Here is a 16,388-nt window from a genome sequence, read left to right as displayed (position 1 = left end):
CCCGAGACCCCGTCCTGCTCCTCCCACCGAGCTCTCCTGCCCCCAGCGGCCCGGGAGGAACAGTAGGACTGCTGCACACAGGAAGTAGCAGCCGCTTCAGAGGCAGCTCTCGAGGAGGAGAAGAAGGAGGAGGAGGAGGAGGAGGAGGAGGAGGGTGGCGCGGGAGGGGGGAGGGGAGGGGGGAGGGGGGAAGGGGGTGGGGGAGAGCAGCAGCTGGAGGTGCCGCACTCAATAAAAGATCTGGGAACAGCTGGGGCCGTGGCCACCCCCTAGGAACTAGCGGTAGCGGGGACCCCCAGACGTGCGGCCCAAGCCTCAGCTGGAGCCGCCGCCGCCGTCGTCTCGGCCGATCTCAGGCGGCCGTAGCAGCTACAGCCTCCCGCGCCCTCACCCCCTCCCCCTGTCGCGGGGGGGAAGCCGGGCAGCCGCTCAGGCGGCGGCGGCGGTGGCGACGACTGCCCGGGAGCTGGAGCTGACGCGTCGCGGAGGAGGAGCCGAGGCGCGGGACCAGACGCCCGGGGCGGATCGTCGGCTGCCGCTGCAGGTGGGTTACCCGGGGCGGGAGCTGGGGCTGCGGGGAAGAAGCGGGGTGGGGGGCCTTGCCAGGGGCGTACTGCTGCTCCCGCCACCGTGTCACTGTCTCCTGACTCTTTCTAGTTGCCTCCATCTGTAACCCCCTAATCTCCCTGGGTTCTCCCCCCTCCCTTGCATTCGGAATGCCAGTGTCATCCATCTCACCCCTTCCACACACCCTGCTCTGAGGCGTTGCATGTGCGTACGCGCGTGTGCGTGTGTATGCGCGCGCGTGTGTATGTGTGCGTGTGTGTGTGTGTATGTGTGTGTGGACCCAGGGGCGCTCGCCTCCTCCCTCTCCTGGTGCGATGGACTGTACTGCATCCCCTGTCCACCCGTGTAAGAGTGGTGCACCCGCGGGTGTGTGTGAGTGTGTGTGTGCGCGCCTGTGTGTGCGTGTCCGGTGTGGGGAGGAGGGGACAGCCGAGGCGCGGGGTGTCGGCTTCGCTGGATGCCGTCGCTGCCTTGCTCTGTCAGGCCGCGTCTCCTCCGGTGGCCGGGGCTGCCCGGGGTGGGTGGACAGACGCTAATCCTGGGCCCTGGGAACTCGTCCAGTCCCGTCCCTCCTTCTTCCCCAAGCCGCCGTCTTCAGCGGCAGCGCCCGTCCTCCTGTGCTTCCCTAGCCCGCCCGCCGGCCTCTTGGTGCGGGGGGCCCGGGGCACCTTCTAAATGAGCCCCGAGCTGTCCAATGGCGGAGGGCCGAGGCCCGGGAGGTGGTGCGGCTCTCACCAATGGGAGCGCCCGCGCGGCCCTTCCTTGAGTGAGGAGCTCGGGGGGGGGGGGGGGGGGAACATCTTGAGGTGGGGGTAAAAGGTGGTGACTGAGTTTGAGGGTAAGAAGAAGCTGCCCGAGGGTTGCCGGTACTCGAGGCAAAGAGGGGCTGCGTCATCTTCGCCTTCTCTCGGGTCCGGCGCAGTCCATTTGCCTCTGTGACCCTGGCTGCCCTGGGCTAGTCACTCTGTGGTGTGCACATTGGTCCCCTTAGTGTGAGACCCAGAGCTTGTGATGCTGTCGTTCATCTAGTGCTGAAAGCTCAGACTGTTGATGAAAATTCCTTGACAGGAGAAGAATTTTGTGTTGGTGTATGTTTGATAGGCTTGGGCTAGAGGTGGTGTGTTTGTATATGTCTTTAGGGGAGGAAGTTAGAAGATGTGGCTTTAGGGTTCAGTCCCATGTCCAAAGATCAAATGTGAATTTCAGTAAGATTGTCAACCTCCACGTCACTTCACAAATACTATTGCTATTTCTGGGCCCAAAGAAAGAGAGGAGGAGGTCCTTCTTTAAAGAGGTGGGGGACTCATTGGTTATGCTGTCAGACTGGGCTGATGTTGGTAGTTTTGCTTTACTGATTTTTTTTTTCGTCTTTATCACTAGAAATGAAGCGCTAGGTAGGGGAGGAAGAAGGGATACATTCGGGAAATAAAGGCGATGTAAAAACAAGATAATCAAAATCAATTTTCTAATTGCTATTTTGAGGAAAAATATTTTAAATATTTTAAAACCAACTTAGAATACCACTAGAATAGTTGTTCCCAAAGTGCTTAAAAAGAGGTTTATTTTGCCTGTTTGTAACCATATTGGAAAGAAGATGGAAATTTCCTTTTTCATCTTTGGTGAGGGTGGGGGTATGCTCCCTTCAAAAATGTCCTCCTGTAAAACACATATTGGGGGCTTTCATCTTCTGACAGTGCATGGATAGATATCAGGGGAGGAGAGTAATGACTTTGGGAAAACTGATTTTTGTAAATGGCTTCCCATGGTGTTATTTTCCTGCATAACCTGAAAACCTTTGTATATAGCAGTGTTTGAAGAGTTTACCTCTCTGTATTGGGAAATATGTGTATAATAGTCTTGTGAAAGGAAAAAAATGTATAGACTATGGGAGAATAACTTAGTCACACAGGCATTAAAAGTAGGATAAATTTCAAGTAGTTAGACTATCTAAGTGTTGGGCCTGGTTAAGGAGATGTAGGAAATAACATTATGGCCTAGTTGCATTTCAACTAAATCTCTTTATTTTCCTTATTTGTTTCACATGAGAACTAAACAGACTGGTTTAGAGTGCTTTAAGGACTTTTAACCTAATTTAAACATGGGTTTTTTGAAAAGAGTTGACCATTAGGATACAAAAAAAACATTCTTTTCCCTCCTTTTACCCTCTTTCTGTAAAAGAGTGGGATCTTTGATAATTAAATCTTTCTTTGATAATTAAAAAATGTTCTTCCACTAGTAAGAAATCCAAAGGTCAGCCCACCACAACTCACCTGAGAATACATTTGTATTCCTGTGTTTCCATTAGTAAAAGCGATCATATACATGATAGGCACTGATGATGCTCCTTGCTGTTTTATGAGCCTTGGGGGTGCAGATCAGAAAGTACAAACCCCTTTACATATACTTTGAGCTAAATTGCATATAACATATTTCTAGAACCTGGTATTTATCATTCATTCATTCATAGATTTCGCCTGTGATTTTATTAGTTACAAGGAAATCCCCATGAGGAAACTCCTTTTAATAATGCTGGATGGCACCTTCTCTGAAGTTTATAGTCTTAAAGTGTTACATAGAGCTGGGGTGTCAAACTCAAATAGAAAGGGAGGGGTACTAAACCAAACAAAAGGATCCCAATGCTTGACTTTAAAAGACACATGTTAATATTTTCTATGTTCCATTTTATTTTTATTTTATTTGTTTATTTCCCAATTGCATTTTAATCTGGTTTTATTGCCAGCTGCTAAATGTTTGGCACCTCTGTCCTAGAGCATTGAGAGGTTAAGTGACTTACCTGTGGTTATACAGCTAGTATATATCAGAGGTGAGCCGTGAAATCAGGTTGTTCTGGCTTGAAGGCTGTATTTTCTCCCACTATGGAAAACTTATTCATTTATCAACCATATGTGAGGAATTAATGGTCAGTGATAAAGAATACTTTTATCTCATTGGTTTATATTCTAAGGGTGTCTGCAAGAGAAGGAGGTTTATATATATATTTTTAAAGTGAGGCAATTGGGGTTAAGTGACTTGCCCAGGGTAACACAGCTAGTAAGTTTTAAGTGTCTGAGGCCGGATTTGAACTCAGGTACTCCTGACTCCAGGGCCGGTGCTCTATCCACTGTGCCACCTAGCTGCCCCTAGTTTATAAGTTTTTGAGAACTAGTAAAATGTTCTATGTGTGTGTTTTTCTAGACCTGTAAGGAAACTACCAGGTAGTTTTAGTGAATTGCCCTAATATGTGGCAGAGAGGAGCACTTGAGCCCAAGTTTTTCTGATTTGGAACCATTTTATTGCTTTTCATTTTACAAGATGGGACAGCCTACTATTGGAGGAGTTAGTGGGGTAAATTTGCTAGAGCCAGTTGTTAGGGCTTTCAATACCATGCTCAGTCTATCATTTTGCCTTTCTGTTGAAAGACTGACTAATAAAGGGAGAAAACTTAAATGAGTTGGTCAAAAAATACTGTAGAACTTTCTGATTGCTTAAGATGTTACAAACAAAAAAACCAAAAACCCAACCTCACCACCATAAAACTGGGTATCATCACTTCCTATGCTACATTAAAACAAAACAAAACTCCATTCTAAAATGGAATGACATCTATTTTGATCATCTTATTAAACATAAAGAACCATATTAGTTAATAGATGACTAATAATTATGTAACTTTTTTTTACAAGTGAGATGAGGCAAACAGTATTAGTTCCTTTTTACACATGGGGAAAATGAATACCAGAGACATTAAGTGGCCACAATCTCAAAAAATTGAACTAGTCCTGGAGTTGTAATTGTCTAGCCTATTTTTGCATTCCTTTTTTCACTTAAAGGTTAGTGTCTTTCCTTTGCCTCATCCTCATCCTCATCCTCATTATTATTTTTTTAGTGGGGCAATGAGGATTAAGTGACTTGCCCAGGGTCACACAGCTAGTAAGTGTCAAGTGTCTGAGGCTGGATTTGAACTCAGGTATTCCTGAATCCAGGGCTGGTGCTTTATCCAATTTGCCACCTAGATGCCCCCTCATCATTATTTTGACTAGAAAGGATGAGATGCTCTCAGATTTAAACAGTGTTGTACTTCCTCATTTCTACCTTTTAAACTGAGCTAATTTGCTATATAATTCTTAATCAAAAGTCAGTTCTGGCTTAAGGTCTTTGCCTTCATTCCCTCTCTGGCCAGAGTAGAAACACTAATGTTTTATTGTTAAAGGTTGCTGCTGTTGAACACTTATGTTTGTGGAGCAAAAAGTTGAACACTACTAGTTACATTTATTTATATTTCTTTTTTTTCTTTTGTTTTTGTTTTTTTTTTTGGTGAGGCATTTGGGGTTAAGTGACTTGCCCCAGGGTCACACAGCTAGTAAGTGTCAAATGTCTGAGGTCGGATTTGAACTCAGGTACTCCTGACTCCAGGGCCGGTGCTCTATCCACTTCGCCACCTAGCTGCCCCTATTTATATTTCTTTTAAAAAGATATCTGTAATATGGCTTCTTTAATTGTTCAGTCATCGTCTGGATTGAACTTTTTTCAAATGATCTCATAGAAGTTTCATGGGATTTTATGGTTGGATAACTGAATTAATTTGGGTTGACTGTAGTTTTTTTCATAATATCATCATGTCTTTTTCCTAAACTCTTTTTCTTTGGACTAAATTTAACATTTTGCTTTTGGCATTCTAAATTTATCATCTCATGATGAATTTTAGGCAATTAGATCCATTCTAAATAAAGTTATTTCATGTTCAAATTCTGTGTCATCTTTCATTTAATTGTGGAATCTTTTCATTAATTTAAAATTGAAAGTGACATAGACCCTGAGTAACTGATCTTTGAAATGTAATTTTGTTTTGGACCTTCAAAACAAGGGGAAACCAATTTGACTGTGGCAACTTACATAGGTTCATACTGAAGAATTGTCAAAGGTAGTCTGCATATCAACTAAATTAAAATTAAACTTATGATCCAGAGAGGGTTTTATTGGCCAAGAAAATTTTTAAAATATTTTAAAAGTTTAGCAGTTTTTGTGAAGGGGTACATGTATATTATCATCACTGAACCTAAATAAATATAAGTATCCTTTAGTATCTCTATTGGTCCATTTAATCCTATTTACAGTAATTTAAAAAATTCATTTTAAAATTGAACTTAAGGCCCAATTAAAATAAACAATCCAAACAAAAGAGGAACAACAGAAAAAAATACAATTGTCTATGAAACGGACTCTTTTTAGCATATATTGCTTTTCTTTATAAATATGGAAAATTCATAATTTTACTGTAGATCAGCTACTTTTTGTCCTTGGTCTTATAAAATATCTTATCTTCCCTGATGAGTGTGGTAGATTGCTATAGTGATGATTATTGGAGAGGCTGGAGTCTAGGGTGGAGACAGACTTTCTGTCTTAAGGGGTCTTGATAATACTATTTTGTTTCAGTTGATGATAAGGATGATAATAAATTGCTGTAGTATGCTGTAGAAAATGCGTATTGCTGTCTTCTTTCTTTCCCTATCTGGTTGGGGGTGGGGGGAGATTTATTTTGTGATCCTATTAGTTCATTCATGCTTTAGACTGCACTTGTAGAGAGACTAAGTGGATCTGGAAAATTCATAATTCATAATAGATTGTCAGGTAATGAATAATAATAGCTCAACAATTATATAGCACTTTACATTATGTTACTTTGCAACAGCCTTATAACATAAATGGTCCTAATGCTCCTATTTTAAAGCTAAGTTACCCAATGCCTACTACAATGCTTGGCACATGGTAGGTGCTTAATAAATACTTGTTGATTGATTGAAATTTATGTCCAGAGAGGTTATGATTTATCCATGATCCCATGGCTAGTAAGAGGCACTAGAACTAAAAACTTAAGCCTTTTGACTTCAAGTCTCTAGTGCTCTTTGTACCTGTTGTCAGTCTTTACATTATACTTGCAATTTGTAGGTATGCCCTACTTTCAGAAAACTAAAATATGAAAATACAAGTCAGGAAGACCAGAGTTCAAATGTGGCCTCAGACACTTACTACCTGTGTGACCCAGGGCAAGTCACCTAACCCTGTTTGCCTCAGTTCCCTCATCTGCAAAATGAGCTGGAGAAAGAAATGGCAAACCACTCCAGTATCTTTGCCAAGAAAACCTCCCAGAGAAGGGGTCATGAAGAGTTGGACATGACTGAAAATGACTAAACAACAAGAAATTCAATTAAATATTTATGAAATGCTTATTATATGCAAGGAACTGACTTAGGTTCTGTGTGTACAAAGATAAAAATTGGGTGGGGATACTTATACAAAAAAATATAATAAAGGGTAAATTGTGGAGGGTGAGAAAGCAATAACAATTAGGAAGGCTTTGAATAGGAGAAGGAAACTAAATTTAAGAGTTACAGATGAGGAAGGGATGGAATTCCAGACAGGGAATGGGATATAGAATTCAGAAAACAGATAGTAGATAGTTTGACTAGAGCCTAGAACTTGTGAAGAAGAGTAATATGAAATGTCTGGAAAGATAGGTGGGAGCCAGAACGTGAAGGATTTTTTTTTTTTTTAGTGAGGCAATTGGGGTTAAGTGACTTGCCCAGGGTCACACAGCTAGTAAGTGTTAAGTGTCTGAGGCCAGATTTGAACTCAGGTACTCCTGACTCCAGGGCCGGTGCTCTATCTACTGCACCACCTAGCTGTCCCCATGTGAAGGATTTTAAATGCTAGACTGAGGAGTTATAAAAGGTTTTTGAGCAAGGGAGTGACATGGTCAGACTTGTTTTAGGAGTATGAATTTGGTGGCTGTGTGGATGATGTATTGGAGGGGGAGAGAATTGAAAAGTCTAGGGATGGAGGTGATGAGGGCCTGAATTAGAGTAGGGGCTTTGTGAGTAGAGAAAACAGTACAGACTTGAGAAATGAAGTGGAGGTAGAATGAAAGGAAAGGGAAGACACGAAAAAAGACTCCATCATTCCAAATTTAAGTGATGAGATGAGATGGGATGTTAGCACTTTCAATAGATTCTAATGGAAAATCTAGTTAGAGATGTTCAACAGTCAGTTGGCGATATTTAGCATTAGAGTTGAGAAGAGAAATTCAGGCTGCGTGTATATGTACACACGCACACACATGCATGTATGTAGATACAGACATCTATGTAGATGCATATAGATGTATATGTGTTTACATAAACACACATTTGTGGTGATCTGGAGGCCAGTAGGTTATTGTAGCAAGGTTCTACATGGGGGTAATATAGATGGATAAATTAAACTTCAAAGGAGAGGTTACATTGTAATAGAGGCAAAGGGATGGTCTGAAGTGGTAGCAAAGAGTTATGTTTATTCTCAGGGCATGCAAGGAGCATGAGAGAAGTAGCAGTCCTGGCTGCAAAGGGTGGCCAGGGATGCATCTTCTAGAGGAATCCGGGTTCTTGTGAGTACAAGGAGTTCGAGAAGAGGTCTAGGATAAAGAGAAGTTTGATAATGATAGACTGGGTTGTTCCACAGGGCACAATGACGACAGGGAGAGCTGAGGTGGTTATGAGAATGAGATGGGGGAGGATTAGTAGGGGAAAGAGGTTTTCTCCTTAGCAGATAAGAACTCTGAATCCTTGGGATTAAGGGAGGAGTTGGTGGAAATTTCCTAGTTTGGCTAAGTACCAATTAACTGGGCCTCCCATTCTCCTGGGTCCTCTGATGGCAGACTACTCTCTCACACATTGGGAAAGCAGGGGTTGAAGCAGCCAAGGTTTCTGGCAGCAAATGCCTTAGGGCTGTACTAAACTCACATTAGCAGCTGGTTCCTTTGTTTCACTTTGAAAATTGTGGGGATTGATGCACACCTAGACGATGCATATGCATTTTGGCTCCTTGGATTAGTTTTGATCCTGAGAATGGAATTTGCAGTAAGATGCTTGATACCTGAGATTTAGGTTGTGTGGTAAAACAAAACCTAGAGTCTGTATGCTTGGTGGTTTCAAAGTACTAATATGTTGTTGCTTGTTGTACATGTTTGGAGAAAGAGCAAGGTACAGGTTCACATGGCAGTAGGTTTGTGGGTGAGGAGACCCTTAAATCCTCCTCCTGAAAGGGACATAGAGCAAGAACTCCATTCTTCTATTCCTGCAATGGAGTAAGGAAGGGGAGAATACTGGGACAATTCCCTTGTTATCCTCTTAGGGGAATAGAATGTTGTGGGTTTTGGTGACATAGGACAGAAAATATGCAGCTTCCACACATATGACAGTAGATCGAGGGGCATTAGTTCCCAGGTAATGTGGGCTCTAAACCAAGCTCCTGATGGCTGGGCATTCCTGGGCTGGCTAGGGTGCAAGTTCCACTAAATAGAGGCATTGATTTATTTTGTTGTTGTTATACAAATAGTTTCACCTAACAACTCTTTTAATGTATTAAAATGTTTGTTTATAACTGGTTCTTTTACAATTAAAGCAGTGGGACCTCATGCTAAAGTATTAAAAGCTATTATTAATTGAAGATCAAGTGGAAATACAAATATGCTTACCATACAAAGCTGAGACTCTAATGAGATGTTAAGTACTTTGCAGATCTTAAAAATACTGTTTAATCTTAGCAATTATTATTAAGCATCTATAATATGTCAGTCATAAAATAGAATTCAGTTTATAGAACTTCAGTTTATGTTCACCTTTTCAGGAACACATCTCTTAGGTAAAGTTAGGATCACTTTTAGGTAAATTCCTTATGTTGAATTTTCTTATAAAATGTGTGTGTAGTACCAATGCCAAGAGTTATGTTTTCAGTTTTTATTTAAAATGCTACCCTCTTATAACTTGGTTTCTTTCAACTTTGAGCCCATTATATGTATTGTGTGTATGTGTCTATGTTTTTATATATATATATATATATATATATATATATATATACAATAAAATATATGTACATATATATTTTGCAAAACAAATTTTTATTAAAACTAAGATTAGTCTGAATTTATGATTAAAAACCAAAAATATTAATAGAAATAAGTGAAGAATCAAAAACCCATTGTTGTAGTTACCATGTATATTGTTTTCTTGGCTCTGCTTATTTCACTCTGCAATGGTTCATATAGATCTTTCTATGCTTCCATATATTTATCACATCATTTATTATAGCACAGTAGTATTCAATTACATTCAGGTATCACAATTTGTTTACCCAATCCTTAATTGATAGGCTAAAGTTTTTTGTTTCCAATTCCTTCTTATTACCAAAAGTACAGCTATAAATATTTTGGTGCATCTCAGGTCCAAGCTGTTTAGTTAAAAATGAAGTTGTGGTGGGGGCAGCTAGGTGGCACAGTGGATAAAAGCACCGGTCCTGGATTCAGGAGGACCTGAGTTCAAATTCAACCGCAGACACTTGACAAGTTACTTAACCTTCATTGCCCTGCAAAACAAAACAAAACAAAACCAAAATGAAGTTGTGGTATATAACTTGCCAGAGACAGAAACTTGAGTCATTATTTATGTTCAACACTGAAAGAAGTCTTTAGTTAGAGAGTTTTTCACCAAAATGATCTGGGCAATTTAGCAACTAATTAGATGTGACAAAGAATAGGTAACAGTACTCTTCTCTCCCTGTACTTTCTCATTTATCAATCTAATTTGCTTGCATGGGTTTGATTATTATGTCTATGTAGATAATTTTTTAATCTATTACTCCCATCTCTAATCTTTTCTCAGAACTCAAGTTATACATCTTCAATCGTCTATTGGGATATTTCTATTTGAATATGTCGTATGTTCAAAATGGGATTGATCTTTCTCCCTAAACTTGTCCTTTCTCCTATCTTCCCTATTTCTGTTGATGGTCGTACCATTCTTCTCATCACCCAGGTTTGAAATCTTGGTGTCATTTTTGACTCTTTCATCTCCCTTAGTCACCATATGTAGTTAACTGCTAAATTCTATCAATTCTACTTCTAAAATATTTCTTGCATTTATCTCTTTCTTCTTTCTCAACCTTAGACTTTTTAGTTTCCATCAAGGGTCAGCTCTAATGCTACCTGCCATCCTCCCATAATTTCACTGTAAGTCTTCATTACTCTACCTAGAATCTCATAATTAATATTCTTACTGGTCTAATGCTACCAATCTCTCTCTTCTCTAACTAATCCTTTACATAGATACCAATATCATCACCATCGCCATCATCATCTTCCTTCTTTTTTTGTGAGGCAATTGGAGTTAAGTGACTTGCCCAGGGTCACACAGCTAGTAAGTGTCAAGTATCTGAGACTAGATTTGAACTCAGGTCCTCCTGAATCCAGGGCCAGTGCTTTATCTACTGAGCCATCTAGCTGCCTCCTCTTTGAAGTGTTTTACTTGCTATATGTCATAGCCTGATTACACCTACCATGCATCATTCTGTTGCCTTCTGTGTTATACTCATTTTCATTTCTTTTGGTAAATCCACAAAAATCATCAACATTTCTGTATAATGCCATTAAAACCTAGTAAGAGGAGAAAGAGAAATTCCTCTTAAAATTACTACAGAATGAACAAAATACTTGAGTGTACTGTCCAAGATATATACAAGAACCATATAAACACAACTGCAAAAAACTTTATAGAAATACGCAGACATAAATAATTGGAAAAATGTTAATTATTCATTTGTAGGACAAGCCAATATAATAAAATTGACAATTTTCTTATTAAATACTATACCAAAATACCAAAGTATTATTTTATAGAACTTGGAAAAATAACAATTCATATGCAGGAAAAAAATTCAAGAATCTCAAGAGAAACAATGAAAACAAAGGGGATTTTGGAGTATAGTGCCAGATCTCAAGCCATACTTCAAAGTAGTTATTATTAAAACAGTTTGGTACTGTTTAAGAAAGGTTGATTGGCGAAATAGATTAGGTATACAACATATAGAAGCAAATGTATCTAATATTCTTAGTATTTGATAAACACAAAGACCTTAGATACTGAGATAAAAATTCATCATTTGAAAAAAACTACTGGAAAAATTGGGTAACAGTATGGAAGGAATTAGATTTAGACTAGTACCTCATGGCTTATGCTAAGATAAGCTCCAAATGGATATATGACCTAGATACAAAAGGTCACCACAAACATATTAGAGAAATGTGGAAACAACTACTTATCAGATTTGGGGATAGGAGAAAAGTTCATGAGCAGTGAACATAGAAGGTCACAGATGATGAAATGAATAATTTTTACTATATAATTTTTTTGCACAAATTTGAGAAATAGAAGATTAAAAGGTAAATAACTAACTGGAAAAATATTTATAGCAAGTTTCTCTGATAAAAGTTCTCAATTCCAAGATACATAAGGAACTGATTGAAATTTATAAGAAAAAGAGACTCCTCAGTTGATAAATGGTTTTAAGCACATGAACAAACAGTTCTTGGGAAGAAACTCAGGCTACCTATAACCATATGAAAAGAAATGCTCCAAATCACAAATAATTAAGGAAATGCAAATTAAAACAAGAGTTTCTAAGAATCTACTTCACACCCTTCAGAATGGCAAAGATAACAACATGGAAAATGATAAATGTTGGAGGATCTGTGAGAAAACAGGTACATTGATTTACTGTTGCTGGACCTGTGAAGGAGTACAACTATTTTGGAAAGCAATTTTGAGTTATACAAAAAGTTGCTAAACAGTGTGTACCTTTTGATCCAGATATATCCCAGCTAGCCCTATACCCAAGAGAAAAAAGAAAGAGGAAAGGGTCCTTTATGTACAAAAATATTTATAGCAGCTCTTTCTGTGGTGTCAAAAACCAAAGCAAAACAAAACTAGAAACCAGAAAGATGGTCCAACAATTGAAGAATAAAAGAAATTGTAGCATATGAATGTGATGTAGTCCTATTGTGCCATAAGAAATAGGGAAATAGATGATTTCAAAAAGACAATGAAAAGACATATGTACTGATGCAAAGAGAAGTAAGCAGGACCAAAACAATTTATACTATAACATCAATGTTAGAAAGGTGAACAATTTTGAGTACTTTTATAAACTGATAAAGAATGAAATGAGCATAACTGAGAGAAAAATTAATACAACTACATTGTAAAAACAACTTTGAAAGCTGTATAGATTACGAGAAATACAATGACCATGATTTCAGAGGACCAATGATGAAATATACTATCCATTATAGAGAAGTGATAGATTTAAGGTGCAGAATAAGACGTGCATTTTTGTATACACCCATTGGGGAAATTTGTTTTTTGGTTGGCTATGAACTTGTTAAAAGAAGTTTTTGCTTTTTCATTTTTTTTCACCCAGTGGGGTGGGATATAAGCAGGAGAAAAAATAGATTTTTGTTAATTTAAAACAATAAAGAAGTGTGTGCTACAGATGTTAAATTTTTTGTACACTTTCAGATGAATATGTAGTACTCTTAATTTTATTTAATTGTTTTACTTGGCTACAAGAGGCCTCTCTTGAAATGGGAATATTCTTTAAATATATTTAATGTGAAAACAAAACAATAAAACAAAAGTGTTGGAAAAAAGCTCCATATTTTGTAGCTACACAACTCCACTGATAGATGGATGTTAAAAAAAAATCCTGGCATTTAAGACCATTTAAAATTAGTTCTAACCTACTTTTCTAGTCAGATTTCATATTACTCTCATTCATGGTCTTTGTTTTCCAGTCTAAATAGTCTGTTAACTCTTCTATAAACCTGACATGTCATCTTCCATTTCCATGTACCCAAGTGGGGTATTGCATGATGTCCTCATCTCTGGGTTTCATAGAATCCTTCTTGTTCTTCAAGTCTTACCTCAGTTTTTTCAGAAAGTCTTCCTTGAACCTCCTATTTGAAAGTGTTCTTTTTGCTTCTCATATTTTTCTAGATTACTTTATCTGAACTTCTTCTCTGTCTTCATCATACTCTATCTTGTGTTTTGTTTACCTGTGTACTTATAAGAGAATCCAAGTTGCAGGAGACCTCAAGGCTTGTGTTGGACATTTGAGATCACTTCTTTTTTTTTTTTAATAAATAAAAGTAATTTATTATTTTCCGGTTAACATTTGTTTTCATAGGATTTTTAGTTCCAAAATTTTCTCCCACCCTCCCTTTCCTCCCTCCTCCCCAAGATGGAGAGCAAACTGATATAGGTTATATATGTACAATCACATTAAACATATTTCTGCATTAGCTATGTTGTGAAAGAAAAATCAGAGTGAGATCATATCCAATATTCTGTGAATCCGTGATTCTGTGAAAATATACAGAAGGAAAAAGAGTCCAACTCATACATAAATAGGAATCTTCTCTACAACATCCCTGGAAAGAGATCACCTAGACTCCTAAAGACCTTGAGCCAGTATGATGTGGTAGAAATAGTGCTTAACTTTTCTTAGTTGTAATTCTTGACCAATCTATATAGCATTTGACATTCTTTAGCCCTCTCTTTCTTGATTTTTCTTTCCTATGCGTTTTCGTGACATTTGGTTCTTTTGCCTGCCTGGCTGTTCTTTATATTTTTTATATTTGGAATTTTATTTTTCCAAATTACATGTGAAATACAAATTTTGACATCATTTTTTCCCTTGCAGGGCACTGAGGGTTAAGTAATTTGCCCAGGGTCATACAAGTAGTAAGTGTCAAGTGTATGAAGCTGGATTTGAGCTCAGGTCCTCCTGAATCCAGGGCTGGTGCTTTATCCACTGCACCACCTAGCTGCCCCCGCTAACATCGATTTTTTCTGGGGGGGGCACCCAACATCGATTTAAAAAAAAAAATTTGTGTTCCAAATTCTCTTCCTCCCTCTCCCCACCTCCAAGAACTCAAGCAATTCAATATAAGCAATACATGAGCAGTCATGTATTGTGAAAGAAAACCAACAAAAACAAAACTTCAGATAAAGGAACTAAAAAAAAAATTATGCTTCATTCTGTATTCAAATATCATCAGTTCTCTCTGTAGATGGATTGCATTTTTCATAAGACCTTCCAAGTTGTTTTAGATCATTGCATTCTTGAAAATAACTGAGTCATTCACAGCAGATCATCTCACAATATTACTGTTATTTTGTATATAGTACATTTCACTTTGCATCAGTTCATGCAGGTCCTTCCAGGTCTTTCTGATAGCATCCTGCTCATCATTTAAAAAAAAATAGTAAACTACATTTATATAGTACTTTTTTTATTTTTATTTTTTGGTGGGGCAGTGAGGGTTAAGTGACTTGCCCAGGTTCACACAACTAGCAAGTGTCAAGTGTCTGAGGCCAGATTTTAACTCAGGTCCTCCTGACTCCAAGGCCAGTGCTCTATCTACTGCACCAACTAGATTTCACCCCATTTTACCTCTCCCCTTCCCTCTGCCCCAGTGCAATCCTTTCTCCTCTCAATTTTAACCTAAAGATGTCATCATGGGGCAGCTAGGTGACACAGTGGACAAAGCACCCTCCCTGGACCTAGGAGGACCCAAGCCCAAATCTGGCCTCAGACACAAGACACTCACCAACTCCTTGACCCCAGGCATGCCATCAAACCCTAACCACCCCACCAAAACAAAACAAAAATAACCGATAATCAAAAAATAAATGCTTTACAGATATCATTATCCCTTTCTAATCAGTTCCCATCTGTGCCCTCTACCTAATTTTATTCCTATCATCTTCCCTATTACTGAGAAAGCTCTTATGAGTTGGATGTATCATCTTCCCATGTAGGAATGTAAACAGTTTAACTTTTTAAGATCCCTCATGATTTTTTTTCCTGTTTACCTTTTTATGCTTCTCCAGGGTCTTATATTTGAAAGTCAAATTTTCTATTCAGTTCAAGTCTTTTCATCACAAATACATGAAAGTCCTATTTTTCATTGAAGTCCCATTTCCTCCCCCCTCCAAAAGATTATACTCAGTTTTGCTGGGTGGGTGATTCTTGGTTGTAATCCCAATTCCTTTGCCCTCCAGAATATCATATTCCATGCCCTCTGATCCTTTAATGTAGGAGCTGCTAGATCTTGTGCTATCCTGACCGTGGCTCGACAGTACTTGAATTGTTTCTTTCTGGCTGCTTGCAATATTTTCTCCTTGACCTGGGAGCTCTGGAATTTGGCTAAAATATTCCTGGAAGTTTTCCTTTTGGGATCTCTTTCAGGAGGTGATTGGTGGATGCTTTCAATTTCTAGTTTACCTTCTATTTCTAGAATATCAGGGCAGTTTTCCCTGACCATCTCTTGGAAGATGATGTCTAAGCTCTTTTTTTTTTTTTTTTTTTTTTTTTTTTTTTAGTGAGGCAATTGGTGTTAAGTGACTTGCCCAGGGTCACACAGCTAGTAAGTGTTAAGTGTCTGGGGCTAGATTTGAACTCAGGTACTCCTGACTCCAGGGCCGGTGCTCTATCCACTGCGCCACCTAGCTGCCCCCCTAAGCTCTTTTTTTGATCATGGTTTTCAGGTACTCCAATAATTTTTAAATTATCTCTTCTGGATCTATTTTTCAGGTCTGCTGATTTTCCAAGAATATATTTCACACTGCCCTCTATTTTAAAAAATTTATTTGGATTTGCTTTATTGTGCCTTGGTTTCTCATAAAGTCACTAGCTTCCATTTGTTCAGTTCTAATTCTTAAGGCAATTATTTTCTTCAGAGCTTTTCCATTTGGCTTTTAAGTTGTTGACTTTTTTTCTCGTGACTTTTCTGCATCACTCTCATTTTTTCATCCACCTCTTACTTTATCTTCCAACTCCTTTTTGAGCACCTCTGGCCTGAGACCTATTCATATTTTTCTTGGAAGATTTGGATGTAGGAGCCCTGACGTTTCTATCCTCTTCTTAGGGTGGACCTCTGTCTTCTTTGTCAC

At 38.9% G+C, this 16,388-nt stretch overlaps 1 protein-coding gene across 1 annotated transcript in view; it reads left to right on the top strand.

The window, feature by feature from the left end:
- The first annotated feature begins 462 nt into the window (after positions 1–462).
- The window catches only part of AGPAT3 (1-acylglycerol-3-phosphate O-acyltransferase 3), a 170,798-nt gene continuing 154,872 nt past the window's right edge, over positions 463–16,388 (top strand). The window contains exon 1 of the mRNA XM_043995345.1: positions 463–544. The gene's annotated coding sequence lies outside the window, so the exon portion shown is untranslated. The remainder of the gene's footprint in view (positions 545–16,388) is intronic.

The sequence above is a fragment of the Dromiciops gliroides genome, chromosome 3 (assembly GCF_019393635.1).
Source record: "Dromiciops gliroides isolate mDroGli1 chromosome 3, mDroGli1.pri, whole genome shotgun sequence".
NCBI lineage: Eukaryota > Metazoa > Chordata > Mammalia > Microbiotheria > Microbiotheriidae > Dromiciops > Dromiciops gliroides.
Note: the sequence above shows the minus strand (reverse complement) of the source record. Positions and strands in the feature narration are given on the sequence as shown.